At 24.6% G+C, this 16,017-nt stretch overlaps 1 long non-coding RNA gene across 1 annotated transcript; it reads left to right on the top strand.

The window, feature by feature from the left end:
- The first annotated feature begins 2,913 nt into the window (after positions 1–2,913).
- LOC135924900 (uncharacterized) lies at positions 2,914–3,877 on the top strand. Its single transcript, XR_010571437.1, has 3 exons — positions 2,914–2,964; positions 3,013–3,208; positions 3,412–3,877. It is a non-coding gene; the product is annotated as an uncharacterized LOC135924900 (long non-coding RNA).
- The last annotated feature ends 12,140 nt before the right edge of the window (positions 3,878–16,017 follow it).

The raw sequence follows: 16,017 nt of genomic DNA, 5'->3' as shown, positions 1-16,017 counted from the left end.
ATGTTCAAACCTTTGTGCTACCTATGATCAAAATCTTAAGGTTTGCATGATAATTTTTTTAAATAAAATATTGAGTAGCCGTTTATAAAAATGGGTTTAACAATGAGCCGTTTAACAACACTAATCATACCACGTATAATAATTTATTAGATTTCTTATTTTTTTGTAGGTATACATAGTTGAGAATCGTTTTTTAGTTGATTAAATATGGCATACAACAATAAAATATATAATATATTATTCCACTTTGCCCATTTTGCTCCAGTTTTCAAGTTTAGAAAATTAAATTAATGGGTAAAATAGTTGCAGTTTAAAGGATATTATATTTTAAAAAAAGCTAATTATGTTTTAAAAGATGAAAATAAGTTTAATAAATAAAAAATTGATTATTAATTAATCTTTCTAATTGTGTTTTCTTTTCTACTTAGACTACGCAATCTTATAATGGCGATATTTATATTCATTTAAATAGTAATTATTAATTAATAATTATATAATATCTATTTATTTATTTTTTACATTTAGGTTTGTATTTTAAAATTTTGTCTGAGAAATATATTTAAAAATTGTAGACTCTACCTATTCATGATGTTGAATTTGAAAATTTATGATGCTATATCTATATTAATATTAATACACAAAATACACAACTTATTTTTAATATTGGTATATCAATTTGCAGGGCGCAGTCTAATTTTATCACATATTATCTGATATCTTTAATATTATTACTATTATTTTATATATATGTATATAATATACATCCAATTGTATAATTTTACTCTTCCTCTCACACAATATATCCTTTAATTGATCATACCTTAGAGAAACTCTTTTGGAAATGTATGTTCTATCCTTCTGAAATTACAGAAATAGCCCAGTTATCCTATCTCTTTGATTTAAACTAGAATTTAGATCTATGATTTTTATAATTACTAAAATGTTCGTTTTAACATCTTTAAAATTAATTTTACTATTATATATTAAATATTTTACAAAAAAAAATATTTTAGACGAGCTCTTCAATGTTGGTTTTTTAAATTTAATCTAAAGAAGATAAAATTATCAATCATATTAATGACAGATAAAAAAAAATTCTCTTTATAGAAAATAAGTATTTAAAAAACTTAAACCATTTATGTTAAAATAAAAGCATAAAAAATATCCAAATCATAAAGAAAATTGTCATGTCAAGTACTTAATATTAAAGGTTAGATTGATAGTTTTTCACAATTTCTTAGAGTAAATTAAATTTTGATAAAATTATTAGATTATTTAATTTTTTTTTAAAATAATTGTGTATGTAATAATAAACGTAAATACCAGTAAAATCTAAAGTATAATTGTTAATTTGTAACATTTATTCAAATGCAGATGGTGAGATTGCAAGATACATTATAAATTCTACCTATAAAATGAAATTGATATAAATTCATATTTGGTATCCTCCATGATAAGTGGTATAGTATATGATCTCTGTATATGCTTAAACTTGTGTAGTTCCAATAAAATAATTCCAATGATACCCTGTGATTGCTAACGTTTATCATAAACTATATATAAAAATAATAATATATAAATAAAAATATTTATTAAGCTTACACTTTTCATTACCTTCCTTCCTTCCTTACCCTCCTTCCTATATTTTGTTGCTAAAATAAAATTTTAACTCACATTTGCGTCCATGAATTCCATACACATGTGTGATATGCCACTGTTTAACGGCACCATACATAGCTTAACCATTGCGTCTTTACTGTTCAAACCAATCTCAAACTAAAAAAAAATAAGTAACTATAATGTAATAATAATTACTACTCACTTCAGCTTTAATTTTTAATGTTAGATTGAGTTCGTTCAACCTTATTATGTTCAATAACTGAAGATTCTCAAAGAAAAGCACAGTTTTATTGATTATATTATTTGTTGAAAATGTATTTAGGTTTATATCAACCCCTTCGATATAGGATGTTATTGTGTTATTATTTCTATCAAGATATAATTCCGAGAACCTTTTAAAAAAAATATACATTCATATATGAGAAAATTTTATTTTAAAGTATATATATTATGATGAAATGTTATAATAGTTAAGATCATGCTATCTTTAATTATCAAAGTTTTTGCACTATCCTGATTTTATAAAGATAAAATGTTTTAAAGTTTAGTTTGGTAAAATGCCAATCAACATTAGATAGGTTTGTGGCCATGTCTTGCAAACGGCCTCAACGCTGTCAGCATTAACATCTAATCGTCAATATTTACTCAATTTTATTATTGCCTTCTTTCATTTACTTGCAATGACCCCTTTCTTTCAATTATTTCTATTTTAATGTTTATTTTATAATAATAATTTCATATTTTCTTTCATTTCCTCTTCATTATAATTGTTTTTCTTAAAGATATTTTAAATTTTTTCGATAATAATTTAAGACAGTTGACTTATTTTAAATTTAAAAAGTTTTTATTTATTTTTTTATAATTAAAATTTTATCTTATAGGTTTAAAATTATCACTTTTAAATGATATATTACTATTTTTCAGAGTTGTTAAAGTATCTAGATACAAGTATCTAGATACTGTATCTAGTTATAAAAATGTAGTATCTGTATCTGTATCAAGATAGATTTTTTAGAAAGGTATCTGTATCTGTATCTAGATATTTTTTTAGAGGTATCTGTATCTGTTTTTAGATACTTTTTAAGATACATTTTATATACCCCTTTTTTATTGTAAATAAAAATATTTGACTGTAAAATTTATTTTATTTCATATGAGCTTATGAAATAAATAAATATATATATATTATATATTAATATTTATTAATACTATAATAAAGAATTATATATACATAAAATATTAAAACTTATATATAAAAAATATATATAAATATTCATTAATTTAAATATTATGTCCGAGTTTATCAATAAACCATACAAATTTTAATATTACAATATGGAAATGGTAAATTTTATTTTATAACTAAATTTTTAAGTTTATATATTTATTTAGATCTATATCGATGAAGAAGAGGAAGCAACAAGTTCTATTGCTTTACCATGGCCAAATTGAGCATATTTTAAAATAATATCTCAAAACAAAGAAAACAATTAATTCTCTGATGGTAAAAGGTTTGCCGTGTCTACCTAAAAATACAAAAATATCCGTCAGTATGACTTCAACGTGCAATATCGTGAAGCACATAAGGGTATAGATATTATATATTTAAAATTCTAATTAAAATTTTAAGAGAAAATATCCAACCTTGTTAACAAAAATAAAAAAGGGGAAGGAAAATAAAATACTAAAGAAAATATTGGCAAGGCTCATCCTCCAATAACATTTTTGCTAAAAGACCTTTGACTTTAACTCAAGGCACTTTAGATGATTTAATTATTGCTTTTATTATAGATGGCATGCAGCCATTATAAAAGAAAACAATTGATACAAAGATTAGCTGGTGAATTATCAAAGTCATCAACTGACTGCAAGCAAATAACCTGCCAAAAAAAACAAATAATTTAATTTCAGATTTTTTTCAGTACCCTACAGCAGATATAATTTCTAATAATGATTTAAATTTTGATAATCAACAAATTTTAAATAACTTTTTCAAAAATAAATGTAGAGATTTTAGCATTTTTAAAGAACTGATATAAAATTGTTATTTATTAAATATAACACTACAATTCCTTCAAGCGCCCCTGTGGAAAGACTATTTAGTGTTGCTAAAAATGTCTTCACAGATAAACGAGGATGCCTAAATGATCAAAATTTTGAAAATATTTTATTACTGAAATCTAATAATTATTTAATCATATATTTTCATATATTATATTAAAATTATAATTTTAGTTATATTCTGATAAATGTTATATCGCGTCAATAAATTTTTAGCTCATTTCATGAATTTTCACAATATAATATTAATTTAGGTTTATGCAAACCTATAAGAGCATAAAAAAATGTATCTGTATACAGATACATTTTAAAATTGTATCTGTATACAGATACATTTTAAAATTGTATCTGTATCTTAATAACTTTTTAGACGCTGTATCTGTATTTGTATCTAGATCCATTTAAAAAGTATCTTTTAACAACTCTGCTATTTTTTAAAACTTTAATATGTTTCATTTTATCTTTTATTTTAAATGATTCTTATATTTATTTTTATTATTTCTGAATCTATAAACTAAAATACTGGAGATGATATATCTAAAAATATTGCGAAACATGCGACGAGAAATAGTGGAAATTAATTTGTAAATAATTTTTTTTTAATTTTTGATACTCGCGATTTTTTTCCCAGAACTGGAGAAACTTCTGGTATAAAATCAATTTCGTTTCCGCTAAAAAAAAGGATTGACTTACAAGAAATTCATTTTACAATTTGACTTCTTTATAATTACATCAAATCATGTGTGTGTGTTGTTAGGTTATACCAATAGAAACAGAAATATTCGTTATTTTGAAGGTATAAAAGTTTAAAGAAAATTGTTTTCAATTAAATGTGATCTAAAGCAAATTCTTTTATGGCACGTATAATATTAAAAAATTATTGATTTCTTACAGAAATTCATCTCTAGAAACGTATACATTGAATTTATAAGGATATTCTTCATAAAGGTGTCCCCAACACAGTTTTCTGAATTCTGTCGTTATAACTATTTTTTTTTAAAAAAAAATTTTTTACAGAATAAAAAATTTAATATAATTTTATTATAATAAAATCAATATATAATAATTATATACTAAATCAAAATAGAAATAACTATATCATGTATATATATATAGGCAATAGAATTATTACATAATTGATATACAGGGCCATAGCCAGAAATTAGGCCTACAAAAAAACAAATCGAATCGAATAATACTATTATTCGTATTCGATTCAAAATTTCGAATTGAATATTTGTGCTATTTGTATTCTTACGAATATAATAATTTATTATTCGATTCGATTCGTCGAATATTTTATTCGATTCGAAAATTTTTCTAAAGCTTATTTTGCAAAAAATAATTATAAACAGATGTGGATGTTTTGAAAGGTCACTTTAACTAAAAAAAACTAACTAATTGTCATTAGCATATCAAAATTTACAGAAAATAAGCGAAATAAAACCCAATAATTTTATAAATGTTATCCAAACAAGTTGGCACCTTCATTTTTATAATTAGAATTGCTTATAAAAATATCTAAATTCTTTGCTATACATTATTTCTTCAATATAATATTCCAAATTTTATTAAAATTTTCTTTTATAAACATCAAAATATAATGCATAAAAAATACAATTATGCTAGATCTGAATTTGATAATAACCAGTTTTTTAAGCATAAAGTCTTTCTTATGGTTTTTTCCTTTAAGGACATTCTATTTTTTGTTATCATATTTATCCCCACTGAAAATAACTGCTCACATGAAGCTGAAAATCCTTGAATGGACAATAATTGCCATTTTCGACAACACAGGAAAACGATCCCCATGCAATCTCCATTATTCTAGAGGGCTCGTATTAGAAGTAATTCTTAATTCATTAAGATAAGTTTCAACCTCGCATATTGGTAAGATGATATTTTGTTTAAAGATTCTATCCATATTTGACTGTATTATTGCGTTATCTGATGTTGTATTTATATTGTATTTCACTTTGTATTCATTGTATACATCCTTGAATTTTTGTAATAATTTATTGTATCTATTTTATATGATCTTGGTAATTGTTGAAAAATTCTAATTTTAGTCTTGGATCTAATATCGTTGACATTATTGTTTCAATATTTGTTAAGTTGTAATAGTTTTCTATTTTCTCAATCGCATTGAGGGTGTTTATAAAAGTGTGGTCAAATGAGTTTAAATGTTCGATTAACGAAACATAAAATGGGATCACAAGATTTAAGGTGGGATATGTGTCACCACAGATATCTTCAGTAAAATCAAAAAAAGTCTTTAATTTTTCTTGTATATTTATCAAAGACATACAATCATCCTGGTAAAAAATAAAATTTAGTAAATAAACCAATTAAAATACTTCACTCAGTTGGAGAAAAGTAAATATGAATCACCCTCTACGGTTTTTTAGCTAGATAAATTTAGCACAAAATGGAGGAGAATGGAATAATAGGACAAATAATTTTTCTTTGATTCATTCGATTTTCCGATATATTAAACTTATATTTTTTTTTCCTTCCTACCAGGTCGATAAAATAGAAATTTCCTACCTACTACGCTATCTAATTTATACAAGGATATATCTATTTCTAATATAATTAAACTAGTGTCTTTAAACGGCTCGTTTTGAGCCAAAATTTTTAAAAACGGTTAAACTCAATATTGCATCCAGAATAATTACGCAAGCCTGAAGATTTTGCTCATAGAAGGAACAAAGGTTTAGACATATATTACCGAAATCTTGAGGTTTAAGCAATATTTTTCTGGCTAAAATATTGAGTTAGCCGTTTTGGAAAATCGACTCAAAACGAGCTGTTTAACACTAAATTAAACATTTTATTTAAACCTTCTGGGTGGGCTTTAATACTAACCAAAATGCACAGGAATAAAATGAATATCATTTTCTTGAAAATTCTTAGAGTAAATAATATTATTTTTTTAAAAAAAAATATTTTTTTTTCCAATTTATTTTTAAAGGGAATTATTACAAAATATTTAACGAGTCTTATCGTATTAAAAGAAAATAATTCATTTTATAATTATAAAAAATTAATTCTTTACCTTAAAAATTAAAAGATTGTGTGCGCAGAAATTATTAAAAAAAATTGTTATCGTGTTTTAGTATAGATTTCAAATTTAACATTGTATAATGAGTAATCTCGTTATATGAAAATTATTTAATGTGGACAACAAAAAATATCAAAATTATTTTAAAAAGGTTTTCAGTATTTAAAACTTAACCTCGAATATTGGTCAATGGTTAATAAAATATAATATATATTAAAAAACAACGAATATTAGAAAAAGATATTACATTATTTTTTATTCCCTAAATATTAATTAAATTTTTTTCTCTAATATAAACGTTATACAAATAAATGTTGTTGGAATTGATTAGGTATCTTAACAATGTTTATAGATTATAAATAAACGCAAAACAATTTCTTCCTTCCTACACATTTTTGGCACAGCATAATGTTGTATCATTTTATTCAAAGTATTTAAGTTAAAAATCCTTAATGTAGGCCCTAGCATTCAAGAAGGAGTATGTCGCATTTGGTTAGATTAATTATAAATTATACATATAGGAGAGTCAGGGTTATATAGTTTATTTGAAAAACATAATATAGGATGTAATTCATAAATCCTAATTAATTGGGAGGGTTACACCTTATAACCACTATTTATAACTCTAATTATGATATATTAGCAGTATACAAATTATGTTTAATTTCCAAACTCGACATTTTTATATTCCTTTTGTTTAAAATATTAATTCGACAAAATATATCAATAATATTGTTCATATGTGATATTGATATCAATCATTCTTTCCGATGCGTTCTCTATTCTAGTCGAATGTCATATCTAATTAGATCTTACAAAAATTAGTTTAGCCATGACTATTTGTGATGATAGTAAATCAATTATAAGAACGATCATTTCCTCATTTTTGAATAAAATGTCATATCTCTGGTAATTTTTTATTATTTTGTATGATTCCCAATAGAAACGAAAGCTTTTAACCTCCTAAATAATACTATATAATTATTTATACAATTAATAATAGGCTTTTAAATAGGCTTTTAAATAGGCTTTCAAGAATATGGGTAAATATAAAATAATTAGGTGAGGTAGTTAGATTTGATGGGTTTTGTTCAATTTTATGTTATTAATTATTTTGACCGTTTTTTTTAAATCTGAAAAAAAATCTGGCCTAAAAATGTATTCCATATACACGATACTTACCCTAGATAAATCGGACAATTTCACAATAAATTTGGAAATAAATTTTATATTCGATTATTTCCAGATAAAATTTTATAAAAATTTAAAATATATTCAAAAGTTCGTTACAAATTTATTTGAAATCTATAGAGTAGATATTAAAATTCCGCCCCATATTAATATACATCTTCGGCAAAATTAGATTTTTTTAAAAAAATCTCTCAATAAACATTAGCAGTGTTGAGGATGTAAATTGCCTCAATTCGCTTAAGCATTGAAATTCCATTTAAAACTCACAGTTTCCAGAATGGTAAACAATACTCATCCTTTAACAAATTAAAGAATTCCACCTTCTAGCCAAGCGCAAAATTGGTTAGAAAATATACCTAGTTATAATCTAAATTTCTTACTTAAAGATGCTTAGAGTAGCTATTAGTCTCCGATTAAGCTGTGAATTTTAACTCCAACTATATGTGTGCTCTCTTTAACAGCCAAGGCCACTACCATTTTTTTTAAAATAAGACTACACTTTCTACGCTAAGTCGCCGGAAGCCCCGTCCTTAATCTTGAGAACTAAACCACATACGATATGATCATCCTAATCCCTAGGAAAAAGTATTCCCTTTTCTGCTAAAATAGTTTTGCCAGATCTTTTCTCCCAACTCCATGATGAGAGCAGGAATATCAAAAATTAATATATATAGATGCCTAAACAATCTTTTATTTATTCGTAATTTCAGATACCCGTGGCTATATTGTACGCGAGCCCTAAAATTATACAAAACGATAGGGAAATATTACAAATGATCATTGGCAATTCAAAAGATAGATACTTATAGCAAAAAAATATCTATCAAAAGTTGCCAATCTAGTTGTATTTCTATTGGACATTATGACTAAGTTAACTTAAATAGTTTTTTTTTTATTGGACTTTTAAAAAAATATATTTAAAATAGAGATAGAATAAATTTTTTGGTAGATATAACTTATATATTTTTTAATTATTGATGTATTTTATAGATTATTGTTTTTTGATTTTTAAACAATATAATATTCCACATTAATGAGAGAGAAAAAGAAAATAAATAAATAAACTGAATTACAGAACGAAGGTACGGGGTATGTTGCACACTCTACCTAATCTCGCCTACTAATTTGAAATCTGGGGCCTTCTGTTTCACCTCCAGTAACCCGGGATGTAATAATTTAGATCTACATCATTTTTTTAAAAAAAACAGTTTTATAAACAAAATACATCACAAGAAATATTTATTTAAAAAATATTAAATACCTTAATTATTTTCATAATTTTACAGGAAATGAAATCGTCATATATTTTTGCAAGAATTATGAATTCACTATTTAAGTCGCATTTATGTATAAAAAGGATAAAAACAATATTTTTTATATTTTGATTGCGATCGTCTCTCCTTTAGTAAAATTTTATTGGCTTTAGAAAATAACAATGCAAAACCGAACGATGGGGCTGACAAAATTTTATTGGTTTTTTTTTGAAATGATAGGATAGGATTTAAAATTGATAAATTCGAATACTAAAAAATGTAAGGTTTTGCTATAAAATACAAATAATAGACATTTTGAAAAATTTTGATAGTTTATTCATTTTTTTTGACTAAATACTGTATATTTTCCTTAATTCACGCAAAAATATTCATTCATGCTCAACCACGCCAGGTCATTTTTTGTAAAAGCACGTTAGGCCTAATCCATTCGAAGCTTAAAACTTTATACACACTCATGACTCGGTAAGTCATATTTTTTAAGGCTCTTACCCATTTATCATAGATGTTTACATTAAAAACTATATAATTTTTATTGATAATACATTGTATATCAGTTTGTTGTGCTTAACCAAAAATAATCCCAAAGTCGACAACATCTCTCACAGGAATAAAAACTCCAGTCTATTTTAATTAGAGATTAGATTTTTGTAAATAATTTATACAATTTGAGATAAAAAATGGTGCAAGCAACAATGAAATGAAAAGGGGATAAGGTCAAGTGATCGGAAGTATACATGTGCATTCGAATGTAAACAGAAAGATGATAATAAATCATAAATGAATGAAGTGTTGCTGGATTATTTTTTTTGACCAATTGTTTGAGCAAGAATGATCTTTATCTACAAGGGCGTAGTTCTCTGCAAAGTGTGATAACTTAAAAATTCTCTATCCTATAAATTAGATTTCAATGAATTAAGAAATAAACATTGTTGCCATGATACAAGATTGATTAATTATATTATATAACTTGTCAGTTAAATATTCTATGAAACGTTGGCAGATCTGTTAAAGTTTTAAGTATGTTACGATTATAAACTATTGTTTAAATGTTATGCAATTTATGGAATTAATGTCAAACATGAATTATTTTACTCTTTAAGTTATTGAAGTATTCAAAGAAATTTGCATTTCTTTAAGTAACGGGAAGGCTAAGGTAAATTGTATAGACTTTGGGCAACAATACGTGTTTGTGAATGATATTGGTTGGCTGCTAATTGACTTAATTTGTTACAATTATAATTAGTTTAAAATATTTTGATTAAATGTACAGATGCGCATTGTAGGTCTTTAAGCCCTTCTGCTAACATTATTATTGCTAATTAATTTTGGATGTTAATAAAAATATTAAATTTTTAGTGATTTATTTTGACTAATATGAACTTTTTGGTGTAACGAACCCAAATTTTTATAATAATTTAGACAATGATTTCTTTCTTTCTTTCTTTCTTTCTTTCTTTCTGATCGAGTTGAAAATATCCTAAAACGAATTATTCAATATTCGATTCGTATTTTAAGAATATGAATAACGCAATTATTTGATTCAAAAACTCGAGTAAAAAATTATATTATTCTTCGAATAATTGTATTTATAGATTCATTTATTCGAAATTTTTCGTCTAAAATAATTTATAGTATTTATTCATAAATATTTTAAAATAAATTGGTTTGAGTCGGGTCGGGTCGGACCTTGAAAATTTTTTAAAATATATCTAAATATATCAATTCTATGTTAAATTTTTGATGTAAAATATAAATATTTGATTTTATTTGTAAAAACTAGACGCCGTACAACATATATATTTTATTTTGAGTAATTATAAAAATGAATTTCTATATTTAAATAAATTAGGACCAGACCGACAAAACTTTTTTAAAATAATTTCGGGAAGGGCCGAGCTTGAAAAATTAGGCCCGATTCTCACTAATTCTTTGTGCAAATGCAATATTTTTATTAAAAATAGTATAATAAATAAATATTAGACTAACAATTCATTATAATTACGTTTTGAATATAAAAACAATTTTATCATTTTAAAGAGAGGTCTACTTTTCTCTGAGATTTGACTAATTCATCTAGAATAAATTTATCTAGAATAATCTCCTTATAAATATTCGATATTGCGAATCCATTTAAAAGGCTTTCACATAGGTTTTCAACCTTTTCAAAGTTGAAAACCTTTCATTAGTGCAGGTGCTAATCGGTACTAAAATAAAAAGCAATGTTTTGATATTAGGCAGAGAATCTAAAGTGCAATTATACATGGAAAGGGCCTGCAAAGCATATTTTTGTCTCAAAGAGTACTCTATTCTGTCAAAATTTTTATATCAAAATTCGACATCACAAAGTAAATTATCATACGGTCCTGATAATTTATCAGAATAAAATTCTGATTTTCTTAATATCCTCTCGCGTTTCATGTGTGTTTAAACTCAACCGGCAAAAGAAAGTAAAAGCTGTTTAAAATAAAATTGTGACAAATCTTTCCTTTAATTAAAATAAAAATGTATAAATAAGAGGAGTAAAAATATTTATTTTATAAAAATGCTCAATCGTAGATGCATCAATATTTAAGCGATTGGACTATCTGTAAACTACTCTAGTTCTAAAATTTTTAATCCTAAACACATTAGCGATCCCCTTTATTTTCTCATTATATTTACCAAATTAAATGATTTTTCTTTTATTTCAAAATTATAAAAAATTAATTAAAATTTTTAAAACTATCTAATTAGTTCAACAATATAAATTTTATTATTAAATTTAAATATATCTAATTTAACTATGAGAGAAAAAATTTACATTATATTTTTATTGTTATTTAATATTTTACATATAATTTTTAATATAATATTTGTTAAACCATGTTATCAATCATAATATTGAAAATTCTTATTTGTTTATTTAATATATTTCATTTTCATATCCTATATTATTTTATTTATAAATTGAAACCATTTTTTAAATAAAATTATTTGCAATAAGAAAAAAATTTTTAAAGAATTTACTTTTTTTTTTAAATTAAAAAAAAAAAATTCGGATCTACGCCTCTAAATTCACAACACATATATTTTTAAAAATAATTTTTTTAAGTTGATTAATATATCAAAAGCCTTTTTTTCAGGTTTCAACTAAAGATGTATTATTTATGAAGTAATTTTAGGGTCTAAATTGTTTAGAAGTTTAAGGATTACATATCCATATTTCATTATATTTTATATCCTAACCTACTATATTGAAGAAAATCTGCTAAGTGATATATTTATCTTTATTAAAGTGAATGAGCTATATTAAAAAGAATACATATAAACTTGAAAACTTTTTAGGATTTTATCATTGCTATATCATTCCATGTCAATTCGGCGAAACTTTCACGCGAAACACTTTTTCGCGAATATCGTTTATCGCGAATAAATTTTATAGCAAAACTTTTATCGCGAATCCATAGCGAATACTATTCCATGAATGCAATATCGCGAAACAAATATCGCGAATTTTTTATAGCGAAACCTTTATAGCGAATACATTATGGCAAATACAATATCGCGAATACAATATCGCGAATTTTTTATAGCGAAGCCTTTATCGCGAAACATTTGAAGCGAATACATTACCACGAAACTTTTATCGCGAATCAATAATCGCGAAAATTTTATAGCGAAACCTTTATCGCAAAACCTTTAAAGCGAATACATTACCGCGAAACTTTAATCGCGAATCAATATTCGCGAAAATTTTATTGCGAAGTTATTTTCGCGAAACAATCGCGAAGACAATGTAGCGACAATTATTTTGCGAAACATATATCGCGAAGATATTATAGAGAATTTATTATTGCGATAATTGCTAATAATTACTAATTTATTTTAAATCATTTTTTTATAATTATATTATTTGAATAATATTTTTTTATTCACATAGTTTGTAATTTTCTTATAACCATAAAAAAATTATATAATGATTAATAAACTTAGATCTGGTTTATGAAATTTGTTATTGAAATACACTTTTTCGCTATCCTATCCTTTTCTTCGAAGTTCTTATTTTATAATAATCGCGCCCAAGGAACTCAGCTTTATAAATATATTAATCATTAAGTTTATTAGTTAAATATTGATATTTACTGGCGGAATTGATATCTGGTAGCATTCAAATTTATTGTCTGATGACTTAATGTTTATAAATTTATCAATCAATTTTGGCCAGGGTTAGCAAGTCAGTCAATTGACCAGTCAAATGACTAGATTTTGACGGGTAAATTGAGCTAGGGAATATTTGACCTGGTCAAATGGTCAAATATAGGTCAAATATTCTATAAGATCTGAATATAAAAATATGTTGAAAAAGAAAAAACGTTATAAATACATCTGATCATAATGCTGCTATTTATTAAGTTCCTAATATTAAAGAGAGCATTTTAATCATAATGAATTTAATGAAGTATGTAATATAATATAATGGTTAGGCATACAAGGTGGTGATCAAACTATTTCAAGTTATATCATAAGTTTCAGATATAAAAGCGGCTTGTTAGAAAATCATGGGGAAAGCAGTAACTTCCATAAGAAGCAATCAGATTTCAATCTCAAGCAGTGGACCATGGCCATTAAGAGAAGGGACATTACTAACAATTCCTAGATCTACTTCTTCTTCAGAAAGAAATTGGGTCGATTTGTGTCAATAATCTTACTAAAACAGAAATCGATGAAGAATTAGACAAAAAGAAAATTAAAATATTATAGAAAATGATGATATTCAATAAAAAAATATTTATTTGATTTTAACCATATTTAACCGGTCAAATGCACAAAACCTATTCGCTAGATGAAACTAATTAGCTATCCTAATTGTTTTAAATTTTACCTTAACCAATCCATCTCATTTTGATATAACATTTTCCAAAGTTGCCGCAAGTTATGTCATCTGTCGGAAAAGTTTCTAATCTTAATTTTCTTTTGCTAAAATATCAAGTTAGCCTTTTATCTTTAAATCATCATATTTTGAAATAGAAAAAAGTTGATTATATAAATAATGATAGTAATATTTTTTTAAGATATTTCATTTAATTTTTTTTCATTATAATTGCTTTCTTTAAATTCTTTGTTCAATCTAAATTTGATTCAAATTTTTGAAATTCTAATAACTTTTGGTTCATACATACTTAAAGGTGTGCTATTGTCTATTCCTCTTGTCGTGGTAAAATTAAGAGTATATAAATAAACACTACATTTTGCCCTGGTTTCCCGATATTGGAATATCTTTATTTTCTTGATTTGGAACATTTTCTATTTATTTTCAAAAAAATCCTGATTATTTTTAAATCCATTTTATTAGAAAAAATGAGTAAAAGTGCTTACAAATTGAGTAGAAGCGTTTAGCGGTGTTTTCATAAAAACCCTGTGATTTAAATTGAACTGGTATTATTTTGAAAAATGATGAAAACTATTTTACGTTTTTTAATTTTTATATTGTTTTAGTTAGACTGTGAAATGAGCAAAAATAAAAAACTAAAATAATTGAAGATCTAATGATATATTTCCATAATTTATTCTTAATAAATATTACAAATTTATGTAATCCAATAGATATTTTGAATTTTTTTTTTGATTAATCATAACTTTGCAGTTATTTCAATTTATTAAAATACGTATAGAAGAAAAAGGAGAGGTCAAAATATAACAGAAATGTGCATTATCTAAAAATTGTAATTAGGAGGCATTAATTATCAGTAAAATCTTCTATAATTTTTAAAAATAATCTGAGAAAATCAATAAAAAATTCTTAGCTTTCTGTATAGTTTTTTTTATCTAGATTGGAAAATACGCATTTCATTTACTTTAAATGACATAAAGAACACTTTAAAATTTTATATGGGGGGGGGGGTTAACTTATTCTGGTAAAAACGTAACCCAAAATGTCCCCTCCATACTTACAGCCATGAATGAGTGAGTGAGACCAGAAAGAATAATATATTATCTATCACATCAGATAGAGGTTACATGCTTATTAAAAACAATGCGTCGTAATAAAATATTCGCGTTTATGATTTAAGAAACTTCGGTTGGTAAATTGATATTGAATAAATCAATTTCACTTAAAATGAATTCGCAATTTTAGCGGTCTTGCACTCGCTATAATAACGCGCACATACATTCACGGAAGAAAATTCGCTATAAAGAGTTCGCGACTAAAGTTTCGCTATAACGAGTTCGCGATCAAAGTTTCGCTAAAATGAATTCGCTCTAAAGTATTTGCGGTTTAGGTTTCGCGGAAATAAATTCGCGATAATGAGTTTGCGATCAAAGTTTTGCTAAAATGTAATCTCTAGAGTATTCGCGGTTAATTCGCGGAAATAAATTCGCGATAATAAGTTCGCGATATTGTCTTCGTAATCTATGCTCCCAATTTGTATTTCATTAATTGAGGAGCACTTAAATCTCATTGATAATAAACTAATAAACGCAATTAATGCTCTTAAATAAAATAGAATCAAATTATAATTTAACAAATTTGGAAACTATTTTATCTGCGGTTAGATTTCAAGCTTAGATTTAAATTTTTTGAGTGATTTATAATATCAAACGTAGCCGTATTTCTGTAGGTATAGTTGAGAATCGTTTTTTTAGTTGATTTAATATGAAATACGACAAAAAAAATTTTTTTTTTTAGTTATACAATTTTATTTTGCCATCTTCCTCCAGTAGATATTCAGTTTAGAAAATTTAATTAATGTCAAAGAGGCATAGATTAATTGATATTTTATTTGAAAAGGCTAATTATTTTTATAAGAAATAGTTTAATAAATATTT

This window comes from Gordionus sp. m RMFG-2023, chromosome 2 (genome assembly GCF_954871325.1).
Source record: "Gordionus sp. m RMFG-2023 chromosome 2, tfGorSpeb1-WG-v2, whole genome shotgun sequence".
Lineage (NCBI taxonomy): Eukaryota > Metazoa > Nematomorpha > Gordioida > Chordodea > Parachordodidae > Gordionus > Gordionus sp. m RMFG-2023.
The sequence above is the reverse complement of the archived record's forward strand: the minus strand, read 5'-3'. Positions and strand labels throughout refer to the sequence as shown.